We start from the raw sequence: 12,245 nt of genomic DNA, 5'->3' as shown, positions 1-12,245 counted from the left end.
TGCCAACAAAGGTCCGTCTAGTCAAGGCTATGGTTTTTCCAGTGGTCATGTATGGATGTGAGAGTTGGACTGTGAAGAAAGCTGAGTGCCGAAAAATTGATGCTTTTGAACTGTGGTGTTGGAGAAGACTCTTGAGAGTCCCTTGGACTGCAAGGAAATCCAACCAGTCCATCCTAAAGGAGATCAGTCCTGGATGATTGGAAGGACTGATGCTGAAGCTGAAACTCCAATACTTTGGCCACCTCATGCGAAGAGTTGACTCATTGGAAAAGATCCTGATGCTGGGAGGGATTGGGGGCAGGAGGAGAAAGGGATGACAAAAGATGAGATGGCTGGATGGCATCACCAACTCGATGGACATGAGTTTGAGTAACCTCCGGGAGTTTGTGATGGACAGGGAGGCCTGGTGTGCTGCGATTCACGGGGTCACAAAGAGTCGGACACGACTGAGCGACTGAACTGAACTGAACAATGAGAAAACAGAAAGGATATTAAAGAAACTGTTCCATTTACCACTGCAATGAAAAGAATAAAATACTTAGGAATAAATTTACCTAAAGAAACAAAAGACCTATATATAGAAAACTATAAAAGACTGGTGAAAGAAATTAAAGATGACACAAATAGATGGAGAAATATACCATGTTCTTAGATTGGAAGAATCAATATAGTGAAAATGAGTATACTACCCCCAAAGCAATCTATAGATTCAACACAATCCTTATCAAACTATCAAAAGTGTTTTTCACAGACCTAGAACAAATGATTTCACAATTTGTATGGAAACACAAAGAATCTCAAATAGACAGAACAATTTTGAGAAAGAAGTATGGAACTGGCAGAATCAACCTGCCTGACTTCAGACTATACTCAAAACTACAGTCATCAAGATAGTATGGTACTGGCACAAAGACAGAATTATAGATCAATAGAACAAAATAGAAAACCCAGAATAAATCCTTGCACCTATGGATACCTTATCTTTGACAAAGGAGGCAAATATATACAATAGAGAAAAGAGAATCTCTTTAACAAGTGGTGCTGGGAAAACTGGTCAACCATCTGTAAAATAATGAAACTAGAACACTTTCTAACACCAGACACAAAAATAAACTCAAAATGGATTAAGGATCTAAATATAAGACCAGAAACTATAAAACTCTTAGAGGAAAGCATAGTCAGAACAGTCTCTGACATAAATCATAGCAAGATCCTATATGACCCACCTCCCAGAGTCATGGGAATAAAAACAAAAATAAACAAATGGGACCTAATTAAACTTAAAAAGCTTTTTCACAATGAAGGAAACTATAAGCAAGGTGAAAAGGCAGCCTTCAGAATGGGAGAAGCTAATAGCAAATGAAACAACTGACAAAGAAGTAATTCCCAATATATACAAGCAACTCATACAGCTCAATACCAGAATAGTAAAAAAATAAAAAATAAAAAAGTAGGCCAAAGAACTAAACAGACATTTCTCCAAAGAAGACATACAGATAGCTAACAAACACATGAAGATGCTCAACATCACTTATTATCAGAGAAAATCACATCAAAACCACAGTGAGGTACCATCTTACATCAGTCAGAATGGCTGCCATCAAAAAGTCTACAAACAATAAATGCTGGAGAGGGTGCAGAGAAAAAGGAACCCTCTTACACTGTTGGTGGGAATGCAAACTAGTACACCCACTATGGAGAACAGCATGGAGATTCCTTAAAAAACTGGAAATAGAACTACTATACAACCCAGCAACCCCACTGCTGGGAATACACATTGAGGAAACCAGAATTGAAAGAGATACATGTATCCCAATGTTCAATGCAGCACTGTTTATAATAGCCAGGACATGGCAGCAACCTGGACGTCCACTGGCAGATGAATGGATAAGGAAGTTGTGGTACATAGACACAGTAGTATATTACTCAGCTATAAAAAAAAAAAGAACACATTTGAGTCAGTTCTAATGAGGTGGATGAAACTGGAACCTATTGTACAGAGTGAAGTAAGTCAGAGAAAGAAACACCAATGCAATATATTAATGCATATATATGGAATTTAGAAAGATGGTAATAATGACCCTATATGCAAGACAGCAAAAGAGACACATATGTAAAGAACAGACTTTTGAACTATGTGGGAGAAGCCGAGGGTGGGATTATTTGAGAGAATAGCATTGAAACATGTATATTACCATATGTAAAATAGATGCCCAGTGAAAGTTCAATGCATGAAACAGGGCACTCAAAGCTGGTGCTCTGGGACAACCCAGAGGGTTCGGGTGGGGAGGGTGGTGGGAGGGGTGTTCAGGATGGGGGGGGGACATATGTGCACCCATGGCTGATTCATGTCAATGTATAGCAAAAACCACCACAATATTGTAAAGTAATTAGCCTCCATTTAAAACAAATAAATTAATTTAAAATAAAAACATCATAATGATATTTCATCAAGGCCATTTATATGGGTAACTCTTTTTTTTTTAATTCCGCTGCTCCTACTTTTAAAGACTAACTAGTTTTTTGAGTTAATATGTAGAAATCTCTAAGGTCTCATGTCATTGGCATAAAGAATATTATGCATATAAAACTTTAATAAAGTGTTTTAAATATGGGAAATCAGTTGTTTTGTGGATTTGAATATATTGCAAGTTAATGCTCTACCTATCATTTTCTGGATCTATGTTTTAGCTAAAAAAACAACAGATTCTGTGACTATATAGCTGAGAGACAGAATAGTTGATAATCTTTTGTTGCACAAATCCTTAGAACCATAGGATAGTGTTCAAAATTATACTATTTATTCTCCATCTGTTCAGGATCATTAAAAAGAAACTACCAACTAACACAGTATTGTAAATCAACTATACTTCAGTTAAAAAATAACTTGTAATAAACTCTTCCATATAAACTAACACTTAATTCTAGCAATAAAGGCAAGTGAAGGGATAGGTAGCTATAAAGAAAACGTAATGTAGGCTTAATACTGTTAATAAATTGAGCTGGCAACAACTCAGTCTTCCTACCTTTTCACTTTTTTAAATAAAAAAGGCAATGGAGTGAATCAGTCAAATGGAAATAATGAAACCTTTGACAAATTTCTATGATACTACAAAAATATAAGTGGACAAAGTCATATAGACCATGCTAAGAAATAAAGCTTTTCACTAGCAAATACTGCTAGGCCAAAAAGAAAAAAAAGGCCCTAGATCTGACATTGTGACTTTTTAATATAACTACCAGAACCTGAAAACAATTATTAAAAGGCAGAGGAGGTATTGGCATAAAGAATAATATTCAATAAAACTTCAGTAAAATAAAAAATATGATTAATCTGTTGTTTTTCTAAAGCATAAAGTCATAGTCACTCTCCAGATTTTCTACTATAAAACATAAATAAGGAGATTGGGTGAAATGTACATGTACCGCTTTCCTTTTCTAAGTGACTAGTATTGGGAACACAGTGGGTCAGCAGGAAGGATAGAGATCTATCTCCTAAAGATGCATATGCCCCCAAGTACCTTTCAAAAGGAACTTGTAGTCTTTTTACAAATGTTTATATAAAAATTATAATTTCATCAAATTGGATAGCACAGATTTCAACCTTTAGAAAACAACAGAAACAAGCAAAAACAACAGAAATTGTCCTTATAAACAACAGAAACTATCCAAAAGAATTGTGCTGAATAAATACAATTGTGTAAGAGGGTTCCCTTTTCTCCACACCCTCTCCAGCATTTATTGCTTGTAGACTTTTGGATAGCAGCCATCCTGACTGGCATGTAATGGTACCTCACTGTGGTTTTGATTTGCATTTCTCTAATAATGAGTGATGTTGAGCATCTTTTCATGTGTTTGTTAGCCATCTGTATGTCTTCTTTGGAGAAATGTCTGTTTAGTTCTTTGGCCCATTTTTTGATTGGGTCATTTATTTTTCTGGAATTGAGCTTCAGGAGTTGCTTGTATATTTTTGAGATTAATCCTTTGTCTGTTTCTTCATTAGCTATTATTTTCTCCCAATCTGAGGGCTGTCTTTTCACCTTACTTATAGTTTCCTTTGTAGTGCAAAAGCTTTTAAGTTTCATTAGGTCCCATTTGTTTAGTTTTGCTTTTATTTCCAATATTCTGGGAGGTGGGTCATAGAGGATCTTGCTGTGATTTATGTCAGAGAGTGTTTTGCCTATGTTCTCTTCTAGGAGTTTTATAGTTTCTGGTCTTACATTTAGATCTTTAATCCATTTTGAGTTTATTTTTGTGTATGGTGTTAGAAAGTGTTCTAGTTTCATTCTTTTACAAGTGGTTGACCAGTTTTCCCAGCACCACTTGTTAAAGAGGTTGTCTTTTTTCCATTGTATATCCTTGCCTCCTTTGTAAAAAAAAAAAAATTTTTTTAAATAAATAAATAAATACAATTGTGTTTTACCAATATTAAGATTAAATCTTGTGAAATACAAAACTGGCTTATTGGGATTTCAAAGTATGATTGAGAACTATAATTGTTACTCAATTTATTAATAGAATAATTATGCTTAAATTTTAATATCGTTCTTTATTGCAAAGTACTTTTTTTACAGTGAGTCCTGCTATGACAGTCTCAAAAGTCTCAAAAGTATGAGAAATAGATGACTTCAATTTGAAAATACTATTTTACAATATTCTTAGTTCACTTATGCATTTCAGACTATAATCTCATGTCCTTCTTTCCAAACTTTATCAAAATCCTTCTCACCTTATAGATTAAATGTCAACTCCTCCATCAAACTTTCATAAGTCTGACTAATTAAAATGGATTGTTGCATCCCAACAATATATAGCTTATACTCTATTAGAACATTTACTGCTAACTACCTGGCGTTAAATTTCTTTCTTATCCTTCTTTCCTACCACCACATATAATGTTTGAAGCAGGGCTATTCTGATACCTTGTATAGTGCCTAGAATAGACATTTAATTAATAGTTGCTCAGGGTACATACCCAGTAGAGGGATTGCTGTGTCCTATGGTAGTTTTATTCCTAGTTTTTTAAGGCATCTCCATACTCTTCTCCAGACTTCCCTGATAGCTCAGTTGGTAAAGAATCTGCCTGCAGTGTAGGAGACCAGGTTCAATTCCTGGGTGGGGAAGATCTGCTGGAGAAGGGATAGGCTACCCACTCCAGTGTTCTTGGGCTTTCCTTGTGGCTCAGCTGGTAAAGAATCTGCCTGCAATGTGGGAGACCTGGGTTCAATCCCTGGGTTGGGAAGATCCCCTGGAGAAGGGAAAGGCTACCCACTCCAGTATTCTGGCCTGGAGAATTCCATGGACTGTATAGTCCACGGGGTTGCTAAGAGTCAGACACGACTGAGCAACTTTCACTTTCACTTTCATACTCTTCTCCATAGCAGCTGTATCCATTTACATTCATACAAACAGTGCAAGAGGGTTTCCTTTTCTCCACAACCTCTCCAGCATTTACTGTTTGTAGATTTTTTGGTGATTTTCATTCACCAGTGTGAGGTTAAAACCATAACTGAAAAAGACGCATGCACCCCAATGTTCATTGAAGCACTATTTACAATAGCTAGGGCATGGAGATTTCCCTTGTGGTTCAGCTGGTAAATAATCTGCCAGCAATGTGGGAGACCTGGGTTCAATCCCTGGGTTGGGAAGATCCCCTGGAGAAGGGAAAGACTGGCTATCCATTCCAATATTCTGGCCTAGAGAATTCCATGGATTTTATATTCCATGGGTTCACAAAGAGTCAGACACAACTGAGCAACGTTCACTTTCAGGGAATGGAAGCAACTTAGCTGTCCATAGACAGATGAATGGATAAAGAAGCTGTGGTATATATATACAATGGAATATTACTCAGCCATAAAAAAGAACAAATTTGAGTCTGTTCTAATGAGGTGGATGAACTAGAGCCTATTATATAGAGTGAAGTAAGTCAGAAAAAGAAAAACAAATATTGTATATTAACACATATATATGGAATCTAGAAAGATGATACTGATGAACCTATTTGCAGGGCAGCAAAGGAGATGTAGACATACAGAACAGGCTTGTGGACACAGCGGGATGGAGAGGGTAGGACACATGAAGAGAGTAGCATGGAAACATACACTGCCAAATGTAAAATAGCCAGTGGAAATTTGCTCTATGACTCAGGGAGCTCAAATTAGTGCTCTGTGACAACTTAGAGGGGGTGGGATGGGGTGGAAGGTGAGAAGGAGGTTCAAGGGGGAGAGGACATATGTATACCTATGGCTGATTCATGTTGATGTATGGTAGAAACCAACATAATATTGTAAAGCAATTATCCTTCAATTAAAAATAAATAAATTTTAAAGATATTTAATACTTGCTAAATGAATCCTCTAAATATTTGAAAATGCAACATGTTCTCCTCCCCCCAAATTTTCATTTATATAATTTAGCAAAAATGATTTAAGCTCCCAGGACCACCATTTTTAACTAAATGACCACATAACACTTTATAGATCAAGTTGAAACCATAGTATCAGTGTTAACTTATGAAATCTGGATATGAACACCTCTCAAATTTCTGTCCAGTGACTGGCTCATCTATACAAGTTTAGAGGTGATGAATTTGCTACCATAAGATGTACAGCTACAATAAGTCCTATCTGTTGATTCTAGAGTTTATGTCATGCACTATGTCACCTGACTTCTAGTTTTACAATTCATTTACACATCTACTAAAATAGTTTTTATACTAAAACTTAAGATCAAAGACTCTTATTGTATGAGGACAAAAATGAGAATGATTATACAAGACAAATAATGAAACCAATCATTGATTTTGGCATTTTATAAATTCAAAATTTCTAGCAGTGACTGAAAATAGCAAAACATTTTGAATGAAAGGAAATAGTTACAGAGGAAAAATCAATTAGCAAATATTGAATTTAAATTATGTTCAAGACTGCATGGGGGAATATTAAGAAACAATCCCCACTCTTAGTGGAATTTAAAATAATTCTTAATATTAAGGAATACATTAAATTTAGGGCCTTTATATTCGTTAATTCTTAATATGTATTTACCTGCTTCATTAAAGGTTTCTTGTTTAAACGGCTTTGTCCAAACTTCAATCCAAAAGGTTCTTGGTTTGGTTTTTCATTCTTTCTTTCCTCAACGTTGTTTGGCCTTTTGTCATTTCTTTTCTTGATCTTGTTTGTTTCTTTGTCATTTCTTTCCTCAACGTTGTTTGGTTTTTTGTCATTTCTTTTCTTGATCTTGTTTGTTTCTTTGTCATTTCTTTCCTCAACGTTGTTTGGTTTTTTGTCATTTCTTTTCTTGATCTTGTTTGTTTCTTTGTCATTTCTTTCCTCAACGTTGTTTGGTTTTTTGTCATTTCTTTTCTTGATCTTGTTTGTTTCTTTGTCATTTCTTTTCTCAATGTTGCTTGGTTTTTTGTCATTTCTTTTCTCGATTTTGTTGGTTTCTTTGTCATTTATTTCCTCAACCTTGTTTGTTTTTTTGTCATTTCTTTCTTCAACGTTGTTTCCTGAATGTCCTTCAAAAAAGAATTATTTTCAGTCAGTAAATTCAACATATCTTTCAGAAAGAACTACCTGCGATCTTATTGTCTTAAAGCTATACACCCATATATGCAAAGCTTTTGATATTTCATTAGTATGATATCATCTGAGAGTCTCAGTGAACTCTAGAGCAGTCTTTACCATACTGTTTCTATGTGTATCTTAATACAGCAGTCTTCTCTGTATACAGTACCTGAAATTTGGTTTCATATGCCACCAAAGTTGGGACATGTTATTTGAAATTAATTGAAAGAATACTTTAACAGAGGAGTTCTCTGGTGGTCCGATGGTTAAGAATCTGCCTTCCAATGCAGGGGATATGGGTTCAATCCCTGGTTTGGGAGGATTCCACATGCTGCCAGACAGCTAAGCCTGTGTGCCATAACTACTGAGCCCAAATGTGGCAACTACTAAAACCTGTGTGTCCTAGAGCCCATGCTCCACAACAAAGAGAAGCTACAGCAATGAGATGCCCAGGCACCACAACTAGAGAGTTGCCCTCACTTGCCACAACTAGAGAAAGTCCAAGAACAGCAACAAAGACCCAGAACAGCCAAAAATCAATAAACTCTTTTATTAAAAAGGATATTCTAATAGAAAAAAGAGAGATGGAATGAAGCTATCTGTTTTGTATTAATCCTGTGAATATTTGCCTCAATCATTGCTTTGATTTGGGTGTAAAGACAGCTTAAGGAATGATCAAAGAATATAGATATCCAAAAGGCTCACAAAGATCTATTTTATGTTTAGTTGGAAACATGAGATTGTTGCCCTCCCACCACTCTTGGCAGCTTTGCCCCTATAATAACCACCATCCCTCCTTTTGTCAGAACCTGCTAAGCCACTGAAGGATTTAAACAAGAACTATAATGAAGCTGGGTAGGCAGCTGGAAGGGGCTCAGAGTATGTACAATGTCAAGATGGTTCCAACCTGTGCACTAGACTATGGAGATCCTTAATGGTTGCAAAGACTTCTCTACTATGGCAATGCCTAACACATTCATATTAAAATGCTTACATTGCACTGACCAACGTAATTATGGATACAAAGGGCTGTCTTTGTTCTGTGCTCTCATTGCCTATAGCATTTATTTTTTCAAAATGTAGATACCATGATGCTCAGGTTATTAACCATGCTCTTAACCCTCCTGTATTGCCTCCTTAGAGTAAAATTGGACCATCCAGACAGGCTTGTGAACAAGTACAAAATATTTCTCATTCTTATCCTGCTCTCCCTTAAGGAAGTAATTCATATAATTTTTTTTTCATTTGTCATGGCATGAAGTTATACCATCCTGTAGGCATGCATTTCCAAGAAAGATTAGACTAGCAACATATAGCAACTAGATAGACTAGCAACATGCAATTTTACAACACATTCCAAGTTTGTGAATTTGCTTATCCAGTTACGCACAAATATTTCAGACTTTTTTTTACCATGTGTGATTTTTCTGTAAAATTTACCTCTCTGCTGGTGATGCTTATGAGCATTTGATTGCTCTCTTGAAAATGAGCTATTTGTTTGCTCTTTCTGTGTCCCATTCTTTTCTTCTTCAGTGATTGTATCTCCTATCTTTCTAAGGATTATAATGTTATCTGTATTTGAAAATACAGAAAAAAAATAAAGACAATGGAAAAAGCTGAATCACAGCAATGTGTCTCAAGAGCATAATCTATATTGTTACCTCATTATATTTCAGAATACTTTTAAAAAAGGGTAGCCCTGAAAAATAACACTATAATAATAATGCACTTATAAAACCATAACAAAGATCAAAGAATGCAGATATTTTAGGATTTGTTTCCTGGAAAAGAGAAAAGTTCCTGTTAAACAGATTTATAGTAACTTCATTTATGAAAAAAAAAATACTCTCACCATAAAGCAGCTTAAGGGGGAAATCATTTAGATAAATGATTTTACTAAGTTATTTTAGTTTCAGGGAAACATGCAGCAATAGCATCATCCCTATATGTAAGATGACACTTATGTAAGACTATATGTAACACCTAAATAATTAGTTGCATTTATTTTCTTATAAAGTAAGAGAGGAAACAAGGGCAATGGACACTGATAGGAGATACCAAAGTCAGGAACCAAGATTAGTGTAGTAGTAGAAGGCATTCACAATACACAGAAGAACTGTACAAAAAAGATCTTCATGACCCAGATAATCACGATGGTGTGATCACTCACCGAAAACCGGACATCCTGGAATGTGAAGTTAGGTGGGCCTTAGAAAGCATCACTATGAACAAAGCTAGTGGAGGTGATGGAATTCTAGTTGAGCTATTTCAAATCCTGAAAGATGATGCTGTGAAAGTGATACACTCAATATGCCAGCAAATTTGGAAAACTCAGCAGTGGCCACAGGACTGGAAAAGGTCACTTTTCATTCCAATCCCAAAGAAAGGCAATCCCAAAGAATGCTCAAACTACCGCACAGTTGCACTCATCTGACACACTAGTAAAGGAATGCTTAAAATTCTCCAAGCCAGGCTTCAGCAATACGTGAACCGTGAACTTCCAGATATTCAAGCTGGTTTTAGAAAAGGCAGAGGGACCAGAGATCAAATTGCCAACATCTGCTGGATCATTGGAAAAGCAAGAGAGTTCCAGAAAAACATCTATTTCTGCTTTATTGACTATGCCAAAGACTTTGACTGTGTGGATCACACTAAACTGTGGAAAATTCTGAAAGAGATGGGAATACCAGACCACCTGACCTGCCTCTTGAGAAACCTATATACAGGTCAGGAAGCAACAGTTAGAACTGGACATGGAACAACAGACTGGTTCCCAATAGAAAAAGGAGTACGACAAGGTTGTATATTGTCACCCTGCTAATTTAACTTATATGCAGAGTATATAATGAGAAATGCTGGGCTAGAAGAAGCACAAGCTGGAATCAAGATTGTCGGGAGAAATATCAATAACCTCAGATATGCAGATGACACCACCCTTATGGCAGAAAGTGAAGAGGAACTAAAAAGCCTCTTGAAAGTGAAAGAGGAGAGTGAAAAAGTTGCTTAAAGCTCAACATTCAGAAAACTAAGATCATGGCATCTGGTTCCATCATTTCATGGGAAACAGATGGGGAAACAGTGGAAGCAGTGTCATACTTTATTTTTCTGGGCTCCAAAATCACTGCAGATGGGGATTGCAGCCATGAAATTAAAAGATGCTTACTACTTGGAAGGAAAGTTATGACCAACCTAGATAGCATATTAAAAGGCAGAGACATGCATCCAACCTGGACTGGCGATTGGGTTGACCCAGAGGGATGGGATGGGGAGGGAGGTGGGAGGGGGGTTCAGGAAGGGGAACACATGTAAATCCATGGCTGATTCATGTCAATGTATGGCAAAAACCACTACAATATTGTAAAGTAATTAGCCTCCAACTAATAAAAATAATTGGGAAAATTAAAAAATAATAAAATAAAAAGCAGAGACATTGCTTTGCCAACAAAGGTCCATCTAGTCAAGGCTATGGTTTTCCCAGTGGTCATGTATGGATGTGAGAGTCAGACTGTGAAGAAAGCTGAGCACTGAAGAATTGATGCTTTTGAACTGTGGTGTTGGAGAAGACTCTTGAGAGTCCCTTGGACTGCAAGGAGATCCAACCAGTCCATCCTAAAGGAGATCAGTCCTGGGTGTTCACTGGAAGGACTGATGCTAAAGCTGAAACTCTGATACTTTGGCCACCTCATGCGAAGAGTTGACTCATTGGAAGAGACCCTGATGCTGGGAGGGATTGGGGGCAGGAGGAGAAGGGGACGACAAAGGATGAGATGACTGGATGGCATCACCGACTCGATGGACATGAGTTTGAGTAAACTCTGGGAGTTGGTGATGGAGAGGGAGGCCTGGCATTCTGCAGTTCATGGGGTCGCAAAGAGTTGGACACGACTGAACGACTGAACTGAGCTGAACTGAGAAGGCATTCAAACTTCAGTTTGCAGTCATGAAGTAGAAGACAAATGGGCCCCAGGCTAAGCATTTACAACTGGCCACCTGCTTACATATCTTGTGGCAGGAAAAATGTGGACTTCAGGCTGGATAATTACCACTAGCCTTCTGTTTGCATTTCCTGAGACAGGAGATAGGTGGGCTCCAGGTTAGGCATTTACAATCAGCCTCCTGTTTGCCCTCCAAAATGTAAGTAACAACAGATACAGGGTAAATTAGCCAGACTTTGTCTCCTGTGGATACCTTAAGACAATAGGCATGGTAGGAATAGAGAAGGGCTAAATTGTGAGTAAAGTATCAAGAGCCATATATTTTTCTTCCTTGTGGTGGGGGAAAAATTGCACATGTACAGAAAGGCTCCTTGGGGGTTCAAAAGTCAGGGGATGATGCCAGACCCTAATGAGCCTTGCTTCTCCCAGATCCCTTTATATCAAGACCCATCTTGGCTGAAAGGTGTGCACACCTAGGGTAAAGATCCTGAAACAAATTAGTGAGGGGGGGAAAGCAGGACAGTTGGCAAAAGGAAGACAAAGACCAGAAGAACTGTCCTATAAAAGTGACTTAACCACCTCTTTAATGTGCTCCTCCTCACTAGGGGTACACCCACACTCTTTCTCCCCAGGTACGCATCTCTCCCTTGCTTTTATCTTAACTAAACCAACTGCTTCTCTGTGTGTTCTCCCACTTGTTGTTGTGCTATGTCTCTAATAACAAACTTTGTACCTGCAT

This window comes from Dama dama, chromosome X (genome assembly GCF_033118175.1).
Source record: "Dama dama isolate Ldn47 chromosome X, ASM3311817v1, whole genome shotgun sequence".
Taxonomy (NCBI): Eukaryota; Metazoa; Chordata; class Mammalia; order Artiodactyla; family Cervidae; genus Dama; species Dama dama.
Note: the sequence above shows the minus strand (reverse complement) of the source record.